Source organism: Ambystoma mexicanum, chromosome 10, assembly GCF_040938575.1.
Source record: "Ambystoma mexicanum isolate Mex_15411 chromosome 10, UKY_AmexF1_1, whole genome shotgun sequence".
Classification (NCBI taxonomy): domain Eukaryota; kingdom Metazoa; phylum Chordata; class Amphibia; order Caudata; family Ambystomatidae; genus Ambystoma; species Ambystoma mexicanum.
Genome location: NC_090932.1, coordinates 698,234,181 through 698,257,327, shown reverse-complemented (window position 1 = coordinate 698,257,327; position 23,147 = coordinate 698,234,181).

Here is a 23,147-nt window from a genome sequence, read left to right as displayed (position 1 = left end):
CCTCGGTTAGGAATGGTTTTATTGCATTAATGAGTTTATTACTCAGTGCTGAGGCCGAGACTATGGCACTGACTTGTTTGTCCATAGATAGGGTAGCGTCTATGTGAACCCCTAAGGTTTCGACTGAGGATAGGATTGGGATGGTGCAATTATCTATGTTGAAGTTGATGTACAGAGGATTGAGGTTGGAGAGGGTGGTTTTCTGGCATAGGATGAGGATTTCGGTCTTATCCCCATTCAAACAGAGGCCTTTAGTTGCCATCCATGCTTGTATAGTAGAGTAGATTTGCTGTAGGGTGGTGGAGTCTTGGTGATAATTCCCTGTCAGGGGGAGAAGGGCCTGCGTGTCGTCGGCGTAGTTTGTGTAAGTGATCCCCAGCGCGTCTAGTTTATCAAAGAGAGGCTTGGTAAAAAGATTGTAGAGCGTGGAGGTAGTACAGGAACCTTGTGGGACACCACAGTGGATGATGGAGGGTGCTGCATGTGCTGTGTTAGAGAACACTTTCATAGCCCTACCCTGTAGGAATGAAGTTACCCATGAAGCTGCGTCCTTAGAGAAGTGTGCAGCTTGCGTCAGGTGACTGGTAAGTGTGGTGTGATCTACCAAATCAAACGCGCCTGAAAGGTCAAGGAGAAGAAGGAGAGCAGGCTTACCTTTGTCTAGGATGCTGGTAATTTCATTTTTTAAGTCTAGAAGGGCGGTTTCAGTTCCGTGTCCCTTGCAGAACCATGATTGTCTTTTTCCTAGGATTGCGTTCGATTCAAGTTATAGTTGAATTTGTTTGTGGGCGGCTTTATCAAGTATTTTCAGTAGGAATGGGACTGTGGTTATGGGTCGGTACTTGTTGGGATTAGCAGGGTCTAGCTTCGTTTTTTTTTAAGAGGGGGCGTACCCAGGCCTCTTTAAGGCTGTTTGGGACTATGCCCGTTGCGAAAGATGCATTGATGAAGGCTGTGAGAAGGGGGCGAGTGGTTCAGCGCAATCTTTGATGATTTTAGGGGGGCAAACATCACCCTTACATAGTGACCGTTTGAGGTGTCTGAGGATGTCAGTGACCTCGGCCTCTGAGATTTCGGTAAATGCAATACTTTTACATTTGGTTTTATCTGTGCATGTGTGCTTTGCTTAGGTAAAGTATTGAAGTGGTGTGATATCTTATTTTGTAGGAGGTTTATTTTTGCAAGCATGGCTGATTGAATGCCTGTACACCAAGCCTCGTCTTTGACGATCTCATAAGGGCATGTCGGTGGTACGGTCAGTTCTTTGAAGATATTGAAGAGTTCTTTAGAGTGGGAGTTGGCAGTGGAGATGCAGTGATTGTAGGCTTCAGATTTAGCTAGGAAGATGGCGTCTTTGTATTTTTTTGCTGAGGATTTGAAGTTGTCTTTTTTGGTATCACAAGGGTTACCCTGCCAACTTTTTAGCGCCCTGCGTTTGTCTTTGCGCAGAGTCTGAAGTTCCTCTGTGAACCAGGCATTGGAGTGGAAGGATTTTTTCTCTTTTTTATTTTCCAATGGGGCAACGGTGTTAACTGACATTGTTATGGTGTCTTTGAATATTTCTGCGAGGATGTTAGGGTCTGTGGAGAACGGGGGCGCTAGGCATGGCAGATTGAGGAGAGCCCTAACGTTGTCAGCTGTGAGTTTTTTGGCACTTCTGGCTAAGGTCTCCGGTGCTTTGGTCGGCACTTTAGTGCTTAGTGGGACAGGGATGTCAAATAGAAGAAGGTTGTGGTCTGTCCATGGGAGGCTACTATTGGAAGTGATGGCTGTGTTACAATTATGGTCTATAATCCAATCTAGGATGCGTCCTTTTGCGTGAATAGGCGAAGTGATCTTTTGAGTGAAGCCTAGGTCATGGAGGTCTTTGGCTAGGGAGATCGCAGTTTTGTCCTTAGGGTCGTTGAATCATAAGTTAAGGTCACCTATAAGTAGGGATTTCGTGTTTTTTTAATGTTGTTTCCTAGCAGGTGGTTGACTTGACCTATGAAGTTGGCGGTAGGGCCGGGTGGATGGTATATGGTGTGAATATTTATTGTGCTATTTGGGGAGAGTGCTAACTTGACTGATAGGATGTCCGTGTTTCCTTCCTCTTGATGGGGTACGGTTCTGATAGATAGTGTTTCTTTGTGAATAATGGCTACCCCCCTCCTGTTTTGGCTATCCTATCTTGTCTAAGGATGGCATATCCTTGTGGTAGGGCTATTGTGATGGCTGGGCCGGAAGCTTCGTTGAGCCAGGTCTCAGTGATAGCGAGTATGTCTAAGTTTTGGGTAGTTATTAGGTCATTTACTTCTAGAGCGTGGGCGTTGAGAGATCGTACATTGATTAAGGCGCATTTGTACGGCGTTGAGCAGAAGTTTTTTGTGGGTATGGTGTGGGTGTCTGCTTTGGGAACAGCGGTACAGTGAGAGTAGGAGTTCCCTCTAAGTGTGGTGAGCGTGGGTTTGGAGCTGAGGCATATAGGGGTGTTATCATGTATGTGTAGTGAGTGTACTTTGGAAGTGCGTGAGCCTAGTCGGTAGTTTCTGTGAGGTATGTGTGTAGGGTTGGAATGGTGGTGTATAGGGTGGGTGCAGGCTCTGAGTCTGTCTGATCTGAGACTGAGGTTCGGTATCAGTGCAGTGTTGTTTGAGGCGTTTGAAGGCTTGGGCAGGAGGTCCATTGTGTGTGGACGACCAGAGGTGGTTTGGTTGAGCTTTAGAGTATAATGGTGAGGTGTGGTCCTAGGGGTGAGTAGCGTGCTGACTAGGCAAGTGAGGAAAGGCAGGGAGTACATACTGTGTGTGAGTTCGTTGTGCTGTGTGTTCTAGGGTAGGAGTGTTGCTTCTAGGCCTGGGGCCTGTATTACTGTTGGGTGAGATAGAGATTACACTTTAGTGGCTAAATGCACAATACACACTATTGGCCTGGAGGGCAGAGTGAATGCACAATACACACTATTGGCCTGGAGGGCATACACACTATTGGCCTGGAGGGCAGAATGAATGCACAATACACACTATTGGCCTGGGGGGCAGAATGAATTCACAATCCACACTATTGGCCTGGAGGGCAGAATGAATGCACAATACACACTATTGGCCTGGAGGGCATACACACTATTGGCCTGAAGGGCAGAATTAATGCACAATACATTCTATTGGCCTGGAGGGCATACAAACTATTGGCCTGGAGGGCAGAATGAATGCATAATACACACTATTGGCCTGGAGGGCAGAATGAATGCACAATATACACTATTGGCCTGGAGGGCATACACACTATTGGCCTGGAGGGCAGAATGAATGCACAATACACACTATTGGCCTGGGGGGCAGAATGAATTCACAATCCACACTATTGGCCTGGAGGGCAGAATGAATGCACAATACACATTATTGGCCTGGAGGGCAGAATGGACATTATTTTGGATGTAGCATCTGGTATTAGTTGTTATTAGATGTATATGGACTTTTATCTATGGTGGGCAGGTCTTAGGCCTGCTGTGTAGGTTGGAGATGTGGTGGTTGAGGGCATTTTGATGTCCACGGATTTTGTTTTGGAGCAGGTCAAGTTTGTCTAGCATGGCCGTTTGAATGCTGTTGCACCATCTTTCGTCCTTGAGGAGGGGGCGGGGGAGATGCAGGGCTCTTTCTTGGTGTTAAGGTTGAATTGAACGTAGTGATGGTCGGACCAGGGGTTGGGGGAGTTGGCGGTGATTAGGATAGAGCAGTTATGGTGGCTGATCCAGTCAAGTGTGTACCCTTTGGTGTGAGTAGGTCCTGAGGTAGAGTGTGCAAAGCCCAGGGTGGATTGGGCTTTTTTGAGGGATTTGGCATGGGGATCCTTAGGGTCATTAAGGCCCAAGTTAAGATATCCCTGGTGAATGACTTGAGAAGTCTTTTTTAGGTTGTCAGATAGTGAGAGAATGAGGGTGTCCTGGAAGTCTGTGACGGGACCCGGTGGTCTATAGACAATGTGCTTAGCTATAGTGCAATTGTGGGAGACATACATTTTCAATGGGAGATAGTCACAGTGGTGCTCAAGTTGTCCTTCTGCTTCTCTGATAGCAAGGGTTTCCCTGGCAATGAGTGCAACGCCACCACCTCTTTGAGAGGTGCGATCTTTTCTGAAAATGGAATACCCCGGTGGGATAGCGAGAGCTAGTGCTGGGCCAGAGCTTTCATTAAGCCATGTCTCAGTGATAATTAAGAGGTCAAGGTTGTCTTTGACGATGAGGTAATTAATGTCTAGTGTATGGGCAGGAACTGAGCGAGCATTGACTAGGGCACATCTGAGAGTGAGAAAAGGGCTGGAGGTATCCTTCACAGTGGCCGGTGGGGTTGTGGGGGCATTAGGGCCATGGTCACCATTAAGCAAGGGTGCCACAGGGGGCTCAGACAAAGTATTCAATGCAGGGTCATCATTAGACATGGGTGCCACAGGGGGCTCAGAAAAAGTATGCAATGCAGGGTCATCATTAGACATGGGTGCCACAGGGGGTTCAGACAAAGTATGCAATGCAGGGTCATCATTAGACATGGGTGCCACAGGGGGCTCAGACAAAGTATGCAAGCAGGGTCATCATTAGACATGGGTGACACAGGGGGCTCAGACAAAGTATGCAATGCAGGGTCATCATAAGACATGGGTGCCACAGGGGGCTCAGACAAAGTATGCAATGCAGGGTCATCATTAGACATGGGTGCCACAGGGGGCTCAGACAAAGTATGCAAGCAGGGTCATCATTAGACATGGGTGCCACAGGGGGCTCAGACAAAGTATGCAATACAGGGTCAGGTGATAATTAAGTTCTGGGCAGGGTCCTCACAGAAATGGTGTGTGGCTCCTGTAGTGCAAAAAGAGTCACAGGTGTGGGCATGTGCCCTGCTCTGGCTGGAGGATGAGGCATGGAGGCTCCTGCATGGGTCTGAACTTGTGGTTGGCCTGTAGAGGGACCAGGCTTGTGTGCCCTAGCCTGAGTCACAGAGTTCATGTGTTTCTTGTGGCGGCGTTGTTGGGAGTGATGAGGACGACTGTAGAGCAACTTCGAGTTGCGAGCGGCCTGGCTAGAAGCGTAGGTTGTAGAGATGGGAGGAAGGATACGCTGCCGGAGGTTCGTGTTTCTGAAGCGGCAGGGCGGGGTCATGGGTGTGGGCTTGAACTTTACACAATTGGCGATAAGGAGTGCGAGGAGCTTTGCAATGGTGCATGTTAGCGGCCTTACCTTGATGGTTGGAATATGGCGCTTCGAGCACCGTCGAGCAGCGGAGAGCTGCAGAGAGCAGCATTGGCCTTGTCCAGTGGCCTTCGCCAGATTACGGCTTCACCTGCCGGTTTGCCTCCTCTCCTTTTAAAGCAGGAGAGGAGGGGCCGGCAGGCTGATCAGCTGATCCAGTTTCAACGGTGTTGCTTCGCGGAGAGTGGGAGGGGCCGCGAAAGTGGCAGCCTCTTTGCCTTTCTTGTCCATCTGCCACAATAACAACCTAGGTTTGCCTTTATGACCCACTTCTCTCCTCTCAGAGTCGTTGGCAATATAGGTTGCCAGTTTCCCTTCCTCACCTTTGCCTTCACCTTTCTGCCAAATGTTAGCCCACACAATTACCCAAAAGCCTTGGTGCCACTCTCTTGGCTTTAGGTAATTCTTGCGCACTTGTATCTTAGGCAAGGTTGAACTGCTATTGGGTTCACAATAAGATATTGCTTTTTGGCACGGAGAAAGGTTGTTTTCACTCTTAGTATGCAGAGACTCTTGGCTTGCGCATTGCTTGCTCTTCACTCCAATTGTAGATACTTTGTTTAGCTGCTTCACTTCTTTTGTAAGAATGGTATGCCCGCATGAAAGTAAAGGATAAAGTTCAGTCTTCCTTCGGAAAGCACAATTAGGCATACACATCCACTTCTTGAAGTAATTTTCAAAGGTTAAAGCTTTTAACAATTGTCTTGTCAACATTAGGCATTCAACAATGGCCTTCGTAACATTCACTCTTCTTAATAAGAGATATACAACCACTTCTTCATAAGGTTTAAAGTCTTAAAGGGTTTAACAATGGGTTTTAGCAGCGTTTGCTATTTATGCAAGTAGAAAGGAATTAGCCAATACACACAAGTGCTACTTTTCCATTGTTCCCTTATTAAAACTTTGACAAGCAACTTCAGTTTGCTTCTTATTATACGCGAGTGAATAGGAAACTGGATACCGTTAACGACAGCGCTCGTGCAAGGAATTAGAATGCCAAGTTTCACTCACCAGCTTCTGTAATCCTTGTTCTGCGGGTCGCAAGACTTCCATCACTTCTGCCACAACTTCTACTGCTTCTGGCTTCACAGGGACCCACACCCTTCCGCGCTAAATGTGTCTCCAGTCCAGCCACATGTTTGAGCAGCCTATTTTGCTCATGAGACCCACGGCTTGACATAAGCTACTCGCCTCGGTCTCCAACACGTTCTCTGCACAGCAACCACAGCAATCAGGTTCACATGGGGAAAAACAGCTCAGATGGACCACTTCTGCTGTGCAGCCCCTGCACTTCAGAGTTTGGGGAACAGGCCCCTCACAGAACAAGCAGGTAAAATCTGGTGTATCCACATTCCAGCGTCCCTATGGTTCTCCCAATTCTGCTTGGTTTGCCAACTTTGTGCCTTCTTCTTTCTGCTTCTACTGCTAGAGCTGGCTCTGCAGTCACAGTTCCAGCTCCTTCTGATTGCCTGCACCTGAGAGGGGCATTTTATGCATCCCAGGTTCCTTCAAGTGTGGGCTATTAGGATGAATTGCCTGACTACTGCATGCCTCTTCAGCCCTCTTCCTCCTCCCAGTACTTGTGGGATTTTGGGACTCGTAGCCCCTATCTACAAAGTTAGTTTTCTTAAATAACTACGGATATTTAAGGGTAGATTTAGTCCCCTTAAAGGTATTCAAGGAAACATCATTAGAATGAGTAGTAACATAGGAAGACAGTCTTCTTAATGCAATACCCCTAGATTCCTTTCCATTACACCTTTGGGAATAAGGAAGGTGTTTATTCTGAAATAGTTTGAAGGGTCTTTCTGTGGGCAGCACTTGTTCACGTTTTATAGTACTGATGCCCAGAGAAATTCAAATGAGGTAAAAGAGCTTCTCTTTAGAATAGACTATTCCAAAATAGGTATCTATGTTTGGCTTATCTCCCATGTAGTCATTGATGGGTATAAAATAGTTCAACAACTTGCTTCACATCCAAATGGTGGACGACCACCTGGAGGCCTAATAAAAGCTTTCAAAAATTCCCTGACATATGAATCACTCCTGATCTCTAATGAACACTAAGGGATATTGGCAGTAAAGCTCATGTGAGGAATATTCTTCTGACTGACATTTATTGTAACCCCTCGAATTGTGTAGGAACCAGATCAGATTAACGATATATTAGAGACCCCAATTGCTGAACAACCTATATGTGAAGTTACTGTTGCAACTGACTTTAATTCTACCTTCTATTGCAAAAAAGTGGAACAATCTTTTAGCAATGACAATAATACAAACACAGTAAACTTGAAAAAATGAAATGGTGAGCAACCGTCCCATTTCTTGCAGGACTGGGGTTCTGCAAATATTAAAAGGGAATTTTCGGGTGACTCTCCAAGGAAGAACACATTGCATAGTGGCCTATTAGCATTATGTATTGATTACATTTTGTATCAAGTCCTTTGTATTATGAATGATGAATGTAAAGATTTCTTAATCCAAGAAACCAATCTAACCGATCATAGCATGTTAACAGCATAATTTCATATTCCCCTTAGAAGAACAGTAGCACCTCAATTAACAAATCTTATAGTAAACAAAAAGAGAAATGCTATTTCATGGTGGCCAATAACTACTAAGATATTCAATAGGAACGTTTCTAAAGCTTATAATAATATGACATTTGAGGAAAAAGGCAGAACTTTCAATTGTGATGACTGCTATGCATTTGACCTGAATGAAATTAACAAACTACCACCTAAACAATCAAAGGGTAAAGTAAGTACACGTAGATCCGATGAGACAGTATTTAATAGGAGAAAGGACTTAAGGAAAACAATCTGATATATTAGGTATGAGAAACCTGAGTTGTTTCTCCCATGCTATTCTCAGGGATCCCTGACTCAGGTGGCCAGGGGAGGGCCATCGCTCTTAGATGCCAATCCTGAGGGCAGACAAGTGAGGGAGGATCACCTGGGAAAGGGACCCTTGGAGATTGCAGGAGGACCGTCCTCAGACGAGACATGGTATCCCCCCGTTCAAATACATCCCTAGCCAATATCCCCTCAGTCATCATGGGATATTATCACCCAAAACCCATTCACCCATGACAAAATATCTGCCCCCTCCACCCTGACAGAAACACACATGGTTTTTCCATGATCCCTAAGAATAACTACAACTCCCACAATCCCATCATCCACTATAAAAAACCAAAGACAGAGACTAGGAAGATTGCCTATAATGATATGCAACAGCCCTGTCCCACTAATAAGACCAAGCAGGGTCAGGCGCTCAGTCACCATTTTGCCCACTTTGCCTTTAGGAAATATGTGCGGTGCCATTAAATGCCCCTCAGCCCCCATTTTGGAACAATACTAAGAAGAAGAAGAGGGAAATGTGAGCTCTGAAAATTACCCATAGGAACCAATGCACCAGGGATTCCTATGGGCAGTCGCTATTTTGTCCCGATAATGAGGCCAGGCAAGGTCAGGCCTCCCTCAGCAATCATTGCCACCTGAAACCTGCTAAAGCCTCCCAGTCAGTATAAAAGGCAGAGCACACAGGCACACATTGAGGGAGCTGGGGAGGCTGAGAGGATCGTGTTGTCCAGAGGAGTCTGTTACGATCACCTGGTCTCTGCGGAGGCGTTGGGGCACAGTTGCAGCCCTCCTGGGGTGAGGTCGCTCGGGTCCGACTTCACCCTCTGTGGTTATGTGGTGACTGGTGGTAATAGGTGATGCTGCTCGGGACTGCTCCTGCATGGCGAATAGGGGGCGTGAGTATGCCAGCTTGTGCGCCTGATCCCCTTCCAGACCCCTTCTCCCAAACCGTGGTACCCATGGGATGCGCTGTCCCTGGAACGCTCACCTGTTGATTAGTTTTGGTGAGCACTCCATCCTGCTGCTTCTGGCAGGGGCGCTTGTACGATCTGGACCGAGTTCCTTCACTGGTCCCTTGCACGTGCTAGTCCAGTCCTGCTGCGACTAAGCCACCATACTTGAGGTAAGTGTTCTTGTTTGCCTTTGTCTTTCCTCGTCTGCTTTTGTTGCATTGTAAAGTTTGTTGTCTTGTATTGCTGTCTGTTCCACTTTTGATGTTTGCTCTTTTGATTTCTTCCCTTGCAGGTGATGTTGCCGGCCCGGCAGAAGCTGCAGAGCTCGAGGCAGCAGCTGGAGGGAATGAGGAACGAAGCTGCAGTGGTACAGTACCTGGTAAATTGTTAACTAGGGGGCGTACTGGGTTCAAATGCGGCGCGGCCCTAGGACGGATGTTCTAACCTTGTCTTTCTTCTTCTTCACAGGGTCCGAGTTCGTGGATGTGGAGTGCGGTGCTGCAGCGTGTGGATCAAGATCACTGGATGTCAGGAGATGAGTCTGCAGATGAAGCGATGAAGCACTGGTTTCCTGGAAGTGAGTATGCAGGAGAGCGCCTGGTTTCAAAGGTAAGTAAACTGGTCCAAGCAGCGGTCAGCGTCACGTTGCACTCGAGTGCACAGTAACGCGAAGCACCAGCTTTAAGGATGGAGCAGTTTATATAGCTTAGCTTTTGAAGCCACGCCCACCAGGTTCATCCTGCCTACCACACCCTGCCACACCCGATGAGTCAGCACATGAAGACCGGGCCTAGGGAGCCACACCCGATGAGTCAGCACATGAGGATGTTCTCTGGAATAAAGGCTTTCAACTCCTGGAAAGTTCTCAAAAATAAAAGCACACCTGCACTGAAATAAAGTAAAAGCACTCCTGCACTGAAATAAAGTGTTCCTGCTCACATCTCTATATGAGCCTTGCGCCAAAGACACCAGGACTGAGTCCAGCCAGGGCCCCTGTGTTTATGGGTCCCAAAGGGACATAAGTGAGTCAGGTGACCCATTGCCCCCATCACTAGATGGTGTGATTTTTGTTTTCTGGGGCCTGTGGCCATGACAGAGTCAAGGAGAAACTCAACTAACCCTGGGAAGGAACCTTGAGAAGGAGGATAGGCTGCCGAGTCACTGGGCCTGTGAGTGCAGGAGAGGCTGTAGTCCGGCAAGAGAGCAGTGCTTCCAGGAAGCCAGACCAGGGGCAGCTGGAGCTATCTGACAGGAACCAAGCCAAGGCTCATCCCCTGGGTGGAACATTAAAACCAAGGCCTCTGAGCACCAGTCGGGATGATCCTGACCCCAGAAAAGTCCCATTGGAAACCCTTCAACTCCTAGAACCTGCAGAATGCCGTTTTGGGGAGCTGGCGAAGTGGGAGCAAAATAAGACAGCTGCATTGTGGTCGACTTGAAGTCCAGAGACATTTTTTTTATTGAACAATTTTGCAAAGTGAGAGGGTCTAAGCCCGACTGAGGGAGACCCTTGTGAGAAGTTAAAGGAGTGGTCCGAGCCTGACTGAGGGAAACCCATGAGAATTGGAGCATGGTGGAACACGAGAAAGATCAGAACTTCTGGGGCGAAGGTGAACCAACTGGACCAGAACAACCGATCGAGGGACCAGAGCGAATGGTTGGGGAAACCCTGTTGTTCCCTGCCGGAGGTTGTTGCCTCCGAAAAACTGTGAGAGAGCCAAATCCAAGACAGGAAGACTGCATTGTGTTTCAAGGATGCCAGCGACCGCCTCCACCCCCCCCCCTCCCCGGGTGAACGACAAAGTAGGGGAGGCGAGGCCAAGCCTGTGGTATTAACCTTGACTCCTGAATTGAAGCCGCAAAGTGAATGACTTTGAAATGCATAATGGTCAAGATTAACCCCAGTAAATGGCGAAGTGAAAAGTTGAATGCTTGAAGAGAAAGATTTCTTTGAACTTTTTGCCTATGGTACAGACCTACCAAGACCAAGAGACACTGGGGCAAATAAAACAAAAGGAGAGTAGAAGTGAAAGTCGAAGTGGTAATGCGGAGGTCAATAGTAAAAGCCTTGCACATTCAAAAGTCTTAGTCATCGGTCAAAGGTCCAAGCCCGACTGAGGGAGACCTGGAATGTGAAATAAGTTAGGGGAAGGGAACCCCTAACAAATGTGCATAAAGCTTGGGGAAGGTAACCCTTGAAAGTGCTGTGATTGCGAGGTCTGAGCCCGGCTAAGGGAGATCTATGTTGAATCAGGTACTTTTTGCTTTGAGAGGTCCCATCCTGACAGAGGGAGACCTACGCGAACATTTTGTTGAACTATGTTTTATTGAGAGGTCCGAGCACAACAGAGGGAGACCTATGTGAACTTTTTACTGAACTGTGAAAGAACTTTGGTGAACTGGAAAACCAGAGACTTTAATGTGGAAGGGCAAGCGGGCCTCGACCCACGTTTTGTACTGCTTCTTGATAAGCTGAGCCAGGCTGTGTCATCCTGCCCATGGGGGGCCCACCTTATTCCGTGCTGTCTAATGTGGGAAGGAGAGCTGACTCAGCCTTCTTGATTCTTTATTGTATAACACAAACTTTTCTTTGCATATATATTCCCCATTTACACACTTTTTGTGTAAGAGATAGAGCAGGCATTAGGTTTTGTTAGTATGGGCCATTTTGAATTGACAGATACTGACTAGAACTGTGTTTTCTTTATTATTTGATGGTAGAGACTACTTTCATCATAGCTACAGGGCAAAGTAGTTTTTTTTCCAAACCCCACAAATCTAATAAAGGTTTTGAAATGGTATTTATTGTGTCAGTGTCATACTTGTAATACCATCTCTTTGTTACATAGGAAATCAAACTTGGCTGTTACCACCACGCTATTGTTTTATCCTACTTCAGAATAATATTGAATCCATGTTAAAAGCAGTCTTAAAGAAGCAGACCTGTACTTCTGGTCACTTATTAGAAACGTGCAGAGTCCTCAAGAAACAGTACAAATTAATAAAATTCTTGAGCATGTCTGGAAAGCCTGTTATAGTGAAGTATACAAGAAGCACGATCACCAGGAACTAAACGTTAGTCATGGGGCAAAGTGTCATTTATCCTTTGATATTGAAGATATTTATAATTGAATCAGTAAATCAGCTGACCCAAGGACCCCAGGCACAAATGGGCTGAGCAATCATGTCTTAAAGAGTGCTGCTAAATTGTGGGTGCCCAGATCGTACTTGCTGTTCATGGACAAATTAGAAAAAAACAAATACCAGATAGTTGGAAATTATCTAACATCATCCCTATCTACAAAAAAGGGAACAAAGAAAGCCCTACCAATTGAAGGCCAAAAGCCCTATTAGATGCAGAGAGCAAATTAGTTGCTTCCTTATTGGTTAGGGAACTAGAAAGATAGGCCTCCTCCGCAGGACGTTTATCAAAACACCAGACAGGCTTTTGAAAAAGAATAGGAACTACCATGAGTGGATTCCTAATTGATGCTCTTACACAAACAGCCATTTCAAGAGATGCCCCTCTTTTTTTGGGGCCCATATTGACCTGCCTTTAGCATTTGACACGGTTGATCGTGCCAAGCTGTGGAGTAAGCTGAGAAGCTGGCATATTCCGACTCGTCTCTTAGACATGTTAATATCTTTCCATTCTGTCACCAAAATCAGAGTAAGACTGAATCATCAGGCAGGCATTTCACACAGCGAGGTCTCAGACAAAGGATGTGCACTGGCCCCTGCTTATTCAATCTTTACACCTCAGATTTGGACAGTTGTCTCTCAGAATCTGCATTTGTTTCTCCACGTTGGGCCACTTAAAGATCAGTTGGCTTATGTACGCAGATGATGTGATCATTTTGGATTACGCTCAGCTTGGACTTCAACTAATATACTCCTTTTTTCTCTACACAAAGGAGAATCATCCGCTGATTAACCCTAAAAAAATGCAAATCATTTGTTTGACTAAAAGTACTACAAAAATGGCTGTGATTGATAAATAGGGGATTCTCCTTTATCAATTGTCAATGAATTACTTAGGTTTCAAATTGAGATTGAGGCCCCTTAAAGAGACTTTGTATATGGACCTCCTTGATAGTCTAAAAAATGTGTCTCACAAATAAAGCGCATTAATAACTGCTATGCCAGATTCCCTATACCCCCTCTAACTGATTTCTACACGGGTAAAGTTGTTTCCTCCCTCATGTATGGATTATGAACTAACTACTTTACGGAGGAATTAAATAAAATTGATGGCCATGATGGAAAAAAACACTACAGCTACCCAATTGTGTACTAAACCCAATCATTAGATGTGAAGTGGGAATATAAACATTGAGTGTATGGCATCAGGGGAAAATGCAGCAATTCTCACAAATCTTTTTGATGCCCCAGAGAACACCTGTTTCACAGATGTTCAAAGCCTATCAAAAAGGGATAACGGTCCTCTTGTAAATTCTGCACAAAAATGTTAAAACATCTTCAATAAAATAGAATCCTCGGTTGCAATGCTCATCCGAAATTCAAATGGCGTAAATAAGCTTCTCTTTAGAAAAGAGTGGCACTATTCCAAAATATGTATCTATGTTCCCTAACGCCTATTGGCGTACCAAAATCCTGTGCTTCAGGTTGAACTAAGATAAATAATAAAGAAACCAAGGCTCTCGGTCCCTGTAAATATTGTGGTGAGATAGATCACCCTAAATCACTGCAACATCTGGTGATCTAATGTCCCTTGGTAAATAATCTAAGTTGTTGAATTTTTGCCAAGTTTGTCCAAAATGTAGGTTGGCTCAATATAGAGAATTTCTGGTTCAGTGTGGCATCGGGTAATGATGTTTCACTGTCGATTGCATTGAGCACAATCAATTTAATCAAAATGAGATACTTAATACACGCTGTAGATTTAAATGTCCTTAATACCGGAGCTCTTAGACGGATATTAAAGAGAAAACTTTGAGCTAAGAATATGATTAAATAGGTGGAAAACTATTACTGCTAAATTAGCAAACATATTAATTTATTTTAATTTGAGTAGTATACGTATATTGAAAAAGCAAAATGTATATGATTATCTATCTTTGTTTCTTTTTATTTTATTGTTTTCCGTGTGAAAATATTTTGTAGACTGTATCACACTTAATTAAAATAATAATAATAATAAAGGATTGTAGTCCATCTTCTCTTTTCATAATGTAATTGAAAGAAAAGATGACAGCATGTCCCTCCCAATGCCAGGATATATTTTCCCCTGCAGCCCACATTCAAACAGGACCAGGGCCACAGGAGCAAAAAGAGCTTCTTTTGCATTTCCTGTGGGGTGTGTGGTAAAAGGATGCACTGTAAAGGCAAAGAGCATTGTCGCCTCCAAGCTTGCACTGTCAGTGGCAACGGAAACAGAGAGGCTGGCAATGCTCCCAGAGCAGATCATTGTTGCACCCGTCTTCAGCAGCCTGCTCCCCTTCAATGCTGGTGTGCAGAATAAGAGGGCAGCATCACTTTGCCCTTCCCTTATGGCTGGCATTAAAGAGGAGCCTGCCAGCGGGGAAGAGCACCACACACCAGAATTTAAGACGAGCCGGGCAATGGCGATATTAGAGCATTGAGAGCTAGGAGAAGAGTTAGTAGCTGCAAAGAGCTTGTACCTTGGCAGTTTATGGCAAACTAGGGCTGTAAAGAGAGAAGTAGTTGGGCAGTTAATGTCAATTTTATCATGATGGGGAAACTGTAAAGCCAGTTATTGGCAGCTCTTGGCAATGGTAAAAGTTTCTCAGCAGATCCTTGCAAAAGGGCAAGTATTTGGGAATTGAATGGCACTGCTTGATAATAGGGATAACATGGACAGTTGATAGTAATACTTGGAGATGTGGCAAGTACCTGGCCAGTTGTGACAATCATTGGCAATGTGGAACGTTTCTGGACAATTTATGGATGTATTTGGCAATGACACACGCGCCTGGGCATTTGATGGACAACCTTGACAGTGCCACAAGTGCCTGGGCAGTTCATGGCAATGCTAGGCAATGGGGCAGGTTCTGTGCATTCAATGGCAAGCCTTGGCTATGGTGCGAGACGCTATGCATGTTATGCCAATCATTGTCAGTGACAGAGGTACCTGGAAAGTCGATGGAAGCCTTGCTATAGGGCATCTCTGTGAACTTTTGGTGCGAATATTTGGCAAAGCAACTGTTCGTTCTCCATTGGCCATTTTGACTTTCACCCCATCTCTTTGCCATGGACCTGAAAGGCAACCTATTTGGTCAAAGGAGGTAGTTGTAGACAAGCCAGAAATGTTTGCTTTGTCAATACTTGTTCTTTTTCATATCAGTCCGATTTACTCTGGAGATAAAATCATGAAACTGATCCCCTTGAAGTGGTATTAACAGTATGAAGCAGCGAAACCCCTGTGGCACGGATGAGGTAAAAGCACCACTCACCAGATTACTTATTTATTCAGTTGCTTTTATGTAGCATTTTTTGTCCACTATGGTTATTTCATCATGATACAGGAGGGACTGCAGAGTCAGGTCATTGTGTGGTAGTAAAATGTACTGTAACATCTAGAATGCAGGACCATAGGAATTTCTCTGCTCGGAGGAAATGGGATATTGGCCACAAAGTAGGGGTTGGGCGGATCAACCAACACCCAGTCAATCCAGCTCGGCATTCTGGGCCCCGTGATGGCAGCTCTTGCAGAGGTTCGGTCTCTGTGATGCTGTAATTCGTGAGCTTGAATCAATGGGACTCGGCAAAAATGGATGGTGCGGCTGTAGTCCGCATCCACGAAGCACGTCTCGGGCTGCATAAAGTCCTCTGCGCGTGTCGTTGCCAGGGTGAAGGCAGGAGCTGCCATCACGGGGCCCGCGCACAGACGCGCTAAGGGCTCATTCTGATTGGACAACTGGGTCCACCAATATCTACTTACCTGGCGCAATGAATAAGGAAAATGCCGAGCTGGATTGACTGGTCCCGCACCTAGAACCTCTTTCATTAGAGTGAGGAACTAAACTGATGTAGATTCCACACGCCTAGTAGAACACACGCTAGCATTTTCTCCACATCACCGAACCACCGGCCTTTGGTAGTCCAGAGGAGAACTGAGGCTCTCCTGATGCACCCTCCTTTCTGTTTATGTGGAGGCAACATGCACTCAACGTTTGCACTCCGTCCTGAGGAAGGTTGCTTGTAATAACTGGGCAAAGAGATTCTGCCCCTTTTTGGCAACCCAACTGAAACATATGTCGACAATATTTAAGCCGGTCAAGTGGCACAGCAAGTAGAGCGCTTGCTTAACGCAGGTTCGAGTCCCGGCAGGGCAGAACTCAGCCTTTCATCCTTCCGAGGACGATAAATGAGCACCACACACTGTGGGCAATAATAAGCAGTGCACAGACACCTGTGGGTTTGTAGTGCTATATAAATGCCAAATTATTTTTATTATTAATTATTATTTATTGCAAGCCCTGGAGATGCACAGAGGGTGCACTATTCTCAAAACGGCTTGAACCACAGTGAGGGGTTCACAACTTCTTACTCCATGGAGAAGAACTTATATTATACAAAAAGAAGTTTAATAATTTAACAATTCGAAAGTGCCTATCTGAAAGGATATCCTAAGTAGCAAACAATAACATACCATATTATTTCATTAACTTATACTTACATTTTATTACTCACATGTAGTGAACATTCTCAATAAAAACAATCATAAAAAATGATCATATCACATAAAACAATTACGAAAGTAAAAAAGCAACACAAGTATATCTGTATAAGTGGGTCCTAATGGTATGATTTTTCTAAGGTCAATAACAGTGTCAACAATTCACACTCTGGCTGTTTCATATTCTTTGATGTATTCAATAGGTTTTCAAATGCACAGAGGGTCACATTGTTTATTAGCAAAGTGTTAAAGTGACATTTACTTGATTATATTTTGAATTGGGAACATTAATTTACCCTATTGTTAGAATTTTATGTGAGCATGAGATGCGTATGTATGAGTGAGGATTGAATAGAATACGTAGGGATATTTTCTGTATATTGAGCCTAGTGTATTACATTTTGTGAAACTATTTTCCGCCACTGTAAAATAAATACGATGTTTTATCAAAAGTGGATAAACAGTATTCTGTCATCTTCGGTCTAGTTGGTCCAACCCCATTTTTTCTTCCTCTTCTTAGCAGTCTTCCTCATCCTCTGAGATGGAGCCTGAGGAGTAGTCCAGCTCCTCATCTTCTGCCCGCAGCAGTCCGTCCAAATAAAAGAACATGTTGCTGAAGTTCCCAGTGTGCAAAACAGAAATGTGATTGATGTGGCTTAAGGTGTCAATGTGCATAACAAAAAACAAGTGACAAAGACAAACAAAAGGATTCTCGCAAGACTCACACATTGGGAAAGGGTTCCTGAAATACATAAACTGTACAGGTGACTATGCACAGCACAGAAAGACTTATTGGGTTCACATACAATGGTTTATCTAGAAACACGGGAAAGTAAAGGTGTTAAGAAACGTTTTTGTTTTTTACTTTTTTGGTTTGGCACAAAGGGAAGAAGGGAAAGCGTGAGAGGAATATTTTAGTTTTGTAATGTTTTTTAGGGAGCAAGGGTAAACTTGGACAATTAGAGAGCGAGCCTAAACAAAGCACACAAACAGAGAACAGTGAATAAAACAGGGATCAAGAAACACGCAAAATATCCCTAACAACTTGCAAACTCTTCCAAAACACCCCTAAACTCGCCAAAAGCACTCCACAACCACCAGTTTTTGAGCCAGCACCGTCCACTTCTAGCTTGATAATGAAACAAACCCCACAAAAGCAGCACATAGCAAACTGTGCTTTTAACCACAATCCTGTTTTAGAATGGCTTAGGGCCGCTGATTGCCTGGTCGAACTCCTCTCTCGAGTATCAGAATTTGCGATTAGATGGTAGGCCTCAATCCCTGCTTTGAGACTCATATCTGTGGTCGACCCATGGGAAATCCCAGTGGAAACTTGCGGGGCGAGCATGCCCAGAAAATACCCACTTTCCCACGTGGGGACATTTTGAGAAGCTGGAGCAATCCCTATTGGGGACACTCACGCAGCACAGCATGCAAAAATAGGTGCAAAGTCAAATGAAATCTGCAAAAATGAAGAATACTGAAAAGAACCTGGGTCAAAAAAGAGCAAATACCCCAAGTAAAAACAGTCATAAAATAGATCAAAGCGCAAAGAAAACATTCTGGGCTGGGATCAGGGTGGTTTAGAGGAAGTGAGGAGAACAGAAGAGGATTGGAATGTTGCTTGACATCATGGAGGGCTGGAAAAAAAGGTACGTGTAAATAAATGGGTGCTGAGTTTGGCTGGGCTGCTGGGGTTCTCCTGGAATCAAGAAATCAGTAAGGAATCGAGGAGGAATGAAAACGCTTGTTTACAGCAAATACACATGTTTGCACCTGATACACTGTTTTATTGGTTAAAATTAAGTAAATTAATAGTTCGTTATGTTTACTGTGTTTATGTGGACATTCTTTATTTTCAATGTTTACATTACTTTCAATGTAATATGAGTTATTTTTAACTCTTCACTTTTCCCGCTTCATTTTTCAGACCAGATTATTATTCCCATATAGAACAACAGAATATTGGGGTTATCGTCGTTTTTTTAATGCATAGGTAAATGTACTCTGATCAAGAGTGGCTGTTAGTACTCTGATCAAGAGTGGCTGTTAGTACTCTGATCAAGAGTGGCTGTTAGTATTCATGCTCAGAGGAGATTATCTTGGAATTTCAGACCGAACAGCCCTGAGGGACAGCATCACACTGATATGCAAATCTATATTTTCCTCAAATATGGCAAACGGAGGAAAAACACAATCGAGTCCATCCTGAATGTGTTGCACTGCATAAAGCAACCTACAGTATTTTCAATTTTGTGTGTTCTCTGAACAGGACTTCACACACTGTTGAGTAATTCAGATCCCTTATGGTATCACACTAAGTGAAGTAGGGTGCCACAAGATCAACCCCCTGCCCCCTCTGGGCTTGGAGAGGAAGATGTGTTCACTGCACCTCACTGATGACAGCCAAGGAGTTAGAGGCAATTCTTTGAGAGGGCTGCTGATATTTTTGATCAGGTAGATTTGACTGGCATTTTGGTCCAGACATCCCTTATGGGTAGGCTCAGACTGAATCAGAAATTGATATTCTCCTGTGGCGAGACAGAGAGAGTGATGCATGACTGAGCTCCTTCCAAGTTGGAGGAATACCACATCCCACGCTTTTGGGTCATTCTCAGTAGAGGGCATCTCCCACTGTTGACTTATTTTGAATCACTGCTGGCCTTATCCTAAGAGTGGGATAATTCAGAGATTGAACCCTTGCTTCCTGGGCCATTATGGGGCTGCTACCCCTCAGCCGGACCGCACCAATCACACCAAAAGAGGCAGAGGTACATTTCTGGGGATGCGGTTAGAACTCGTGTTCAGGGGTTATTTGCATGGCAGTCTAGGCTAGGCTGCCCTTATGAGGAGTGATATGGAGATGGATATTCTACTCGGTTATGGCAAAAAGAGCTAAAATACAATTCAAGTCCTGCTGGGTGGAAATTCCCCCATAGAACAAGCTATTATACTTTTTGTTCCTAGAGAACTTCTCACATTAACAGCTCAATCTGCATTTACAGAGGATCTTGTGTAGGCATGGACATGTTTCTTCGCCAGCAGAGAGCTATCTGCCAGTAGCAAATTGCCCTTTGAAGGGAGCCCAAATGGGGGTTGGGGTATTCAACTATCATGTGCTGTGTTGTACTGCAATTCCCTCTAGCGAAGCCCATGGGGCAACTATTACTTTGCAGTTGTAAGCGTCACTATGTTGGAGTATGGTACATGTTTCTCTGCAAAGAGAGCGAGGAGATAGCTGAATTATGTATCCTGAAGATTTGACAGTTCTGATTGAAAACTGAGTGTTGTGGATTGTAGTGGAGGTGTGTTCGGGACATGGTGGTATGCAAGGTCTATTCAAGTCTGGATGTGCCCGAGTTCCTTTTTAGGTAGTTGCTTGGGCCTCATACAGTGTCTGGTAGGTTTTATGACTCAACGTCTTCTGATGTAAGGCGGAGTTGGATGTATTTTCTAGTATTAAATTGTTTGGGTTTGTGTGAAACATGTGCAATGTTGCTTTGTTAGGCAGGAGATGCCCTGAGGTGTGGGGTCTTCGGGGCGCATTTCCTTGAACGCTTCTAAAAGAGGCGACCCAGGAAACATGGTCCTCAGAGGTCCTCAACATGAAGACGATGGTGGGCTACGAAAATTAAATTTGCCAGCAGGGTTACAGGTAAGTATTTTGACAGGCTAGTGGATTAGGGTGGGGGGCAGCTTGGAGGTGAGAGGGGTACCATGATTGCTTCGTGGGGGTGGGTGGGGGAGTGTGGCGATAAAGGACAAATTGCAGTGAGGAGGGGGAAAAAAGGGTTGAATATGAGCTCATGCATGGGGGTTTGCGGGGTGAAATCTCCCCTCATGGAACCAGAATTTCATCCTCTGGAGATCCCTCTGCGTCGTCCAAAGAAAGGCTGTCTTTTTGAGGAGCAGTCTCCAATGGATGGGAACATGACATATAACCCACTTAGGTATTTCACTGCAAGGGCTGGACTTTGCAACATTCGACTACACCCTGCCTCATATAAGTAGGGTGCAGTTGCCTGTGTTTTCTGTGACAGAAATATTTGGATTAGATTTCTGACTGAGTAGACTTGTAGACCCTACTGACACCACATATGACCCCAAATAAGGGATGATATGTGCATGAGGGTTGGTTGTAGGCATGGTCAGGAATGTGTACTGATCTTATGAGGGGCCAGATTTGTTAGTCTTCATCCCTTATTGAGTGGCCTGCTTTGCATGTTGCCCTGTGTGTCTTCAAACCCCTTGGTGCAGATCCTTGTTGCCCCAAGTGGCTATGTTATCTTGTGATCTCAGTTAGAGGTGATGTGAGGTGATGCTATCTTTGAGATCTCCAGGAGGTAATTTGGTTACAGGGTTTTCTGGCTGGGGTTAGGTGATTATTGAGTAGTGTACATACATTTATCAAATGTAGCAACATTTGGGAGGAGCGAGAGTAGAGCTACATGTTGTCCACCTGTAACATGTGTTTCAGAAAGGGATGTTTACTTAGGAAGTAGGATGACAGCAAGAGCAATTTCTAGTGCTTTTCTGTGTGTGAGGTGGTCCTGAATGGAGAGAAAGGTTATTACAGAGTCCTGCTGCTAGGACCAGAGAAATGTTTGCCTCTGACGCGTCTTCTTAAAGGGTGCTCAAGTAGGAGGGACAGGCCTGATTTCATAGGATGAATGAGGTACAATTCAGCCACATTCAATTGGAGGGAATGCACTCAATTGTTGTGGTAGGCTTTGTGCATAATGATGTGGGCCTTGTATTTTACTCAACGCTCCACTGGGAGTCATTGCACCTTGCATTGTGTGCCCTACAGGCCACAGGTTTAGCAATAGTCTGGCAGTCATGTTTTGGAGTCTCAGAAATCTAATAGCGAGAAAGGCCCGTATGCCAAGTTATCGCGCATGTAGGGTGCAAAATGACTAACGGTTACCTGTAGTTATTATAGGTAAGATAGAGGTGGCAGGATAAGTCAAAGCGTGTTAAGGTGAGAGAAGCAGGTCCTAACTTGTAGTCCTAAAAGTTGACCTTTACCAATGGAAAGAATTTGCAGGTCTTCTTTTGTCCTAGGTGTTATGGCTCTCTTATCTGGGGTGGGGCACAGGTGGGGACGAGATGTCCAGCGAATTGGGTGGAGCATGACAGCCATGTTGCTGCTAATACAGATTTCAGTATTGTATTAATGTTTAATTGAAGCTGTTCATTGTCTTACAGAGATTGTGGAGAAAGTTTAGAAGGCTATTGTTGTCAGTGGATGGTGGTCAATTCAGTCAGAAGAGGATAGTCATTGTCAGACTAGCTGTAGCGGACTAGGCCAACGCTCAGCTCAATGAATTCAGGGGTGCCATGTATGTGTTGTAGAGGAGGTGGAAAAAGTCACGCAGTAAAGGAATTAACATAAGGCATGTCCAGCTTTTGCAGAGAAAAAGGTCATGTACATAATTTGTGATCTGTCACTGAAGAAAGAGCGATGGTGGGGCGTTACATTCTCAGATCCTTTATTTGCAATATAAAGGCAAGGTGGTTGACCGGGTCGAATGATGGGGACTGTCCTAGAAAGATGAGAGCTCATGTGTCATTGACGCTATTTTTCAATGTGGGGACATCCCAGAAGGGGATTAGTGCTGCTTCTGTGCTTTTCATCTGTCAACATCCTTACTATGCTATGCCTAGTAGGCAGCCAGTTTCAAAGTAGTGTAGCAGATTATTGTAGATTTAGCATTCAAGGAGCTTTGCTAGGTTAGGTGTGTTAGAGATTGGTCTGTAGTTCAACGAATCATGAGATCGAAGAATGTTGTTTGAGCACAGTTTGACCTGAGTGCTTTAAACTCTCTTGGGACTATCTAAGCTCGGAGTAATTTGTTACAAAAGAAAGGGGATAGAAGAAACTACTTGCAGAAGGCAGAGAGAGGACATATTTGACGCTTGCTGGAGTGCATCGGTCGGCAGGACCCGAACTTCCAGCTTGCCTTGATCAGCTCTTCTAGTTGATGCTGTGAAATCAGTTAAAGGTTTTGAAAGAAGGTATCACATTGTTATGGAAGCAGGAATGGTTGATAGGTGTTTTGAAGTGGGTGTTGCTCAAGGGTTGGGCATTAGTGAGCTTGGATTATAGGGAACTGTACTCCAATAACTTGTTGCAGAATTCCTGTGAACTTGGTATGTTTTGGAGTGTGCCCTACTGTGACTGTTCTTCTGGGAGCTATCATGACACAGTCTTCAATGACTTAGTTAGTCAACTGCAGATGAGTTTAAGAATGATTGAGGGAGATTCAGTGTTCAGTGAAGCAAGGCTTGAATGAGGGTTGCTAGGTAACTGAAGGCAATGCTTTTCCAGCGGTATTTGTTTGCATATTCTAGGCGCTTATGATAAAGAAAGATGTGGGAAGGTGAAACTAGGGCTCCAGATAAGCAGTGTACCCTCATATTTTACTCACTTAAATCAGGCCAAT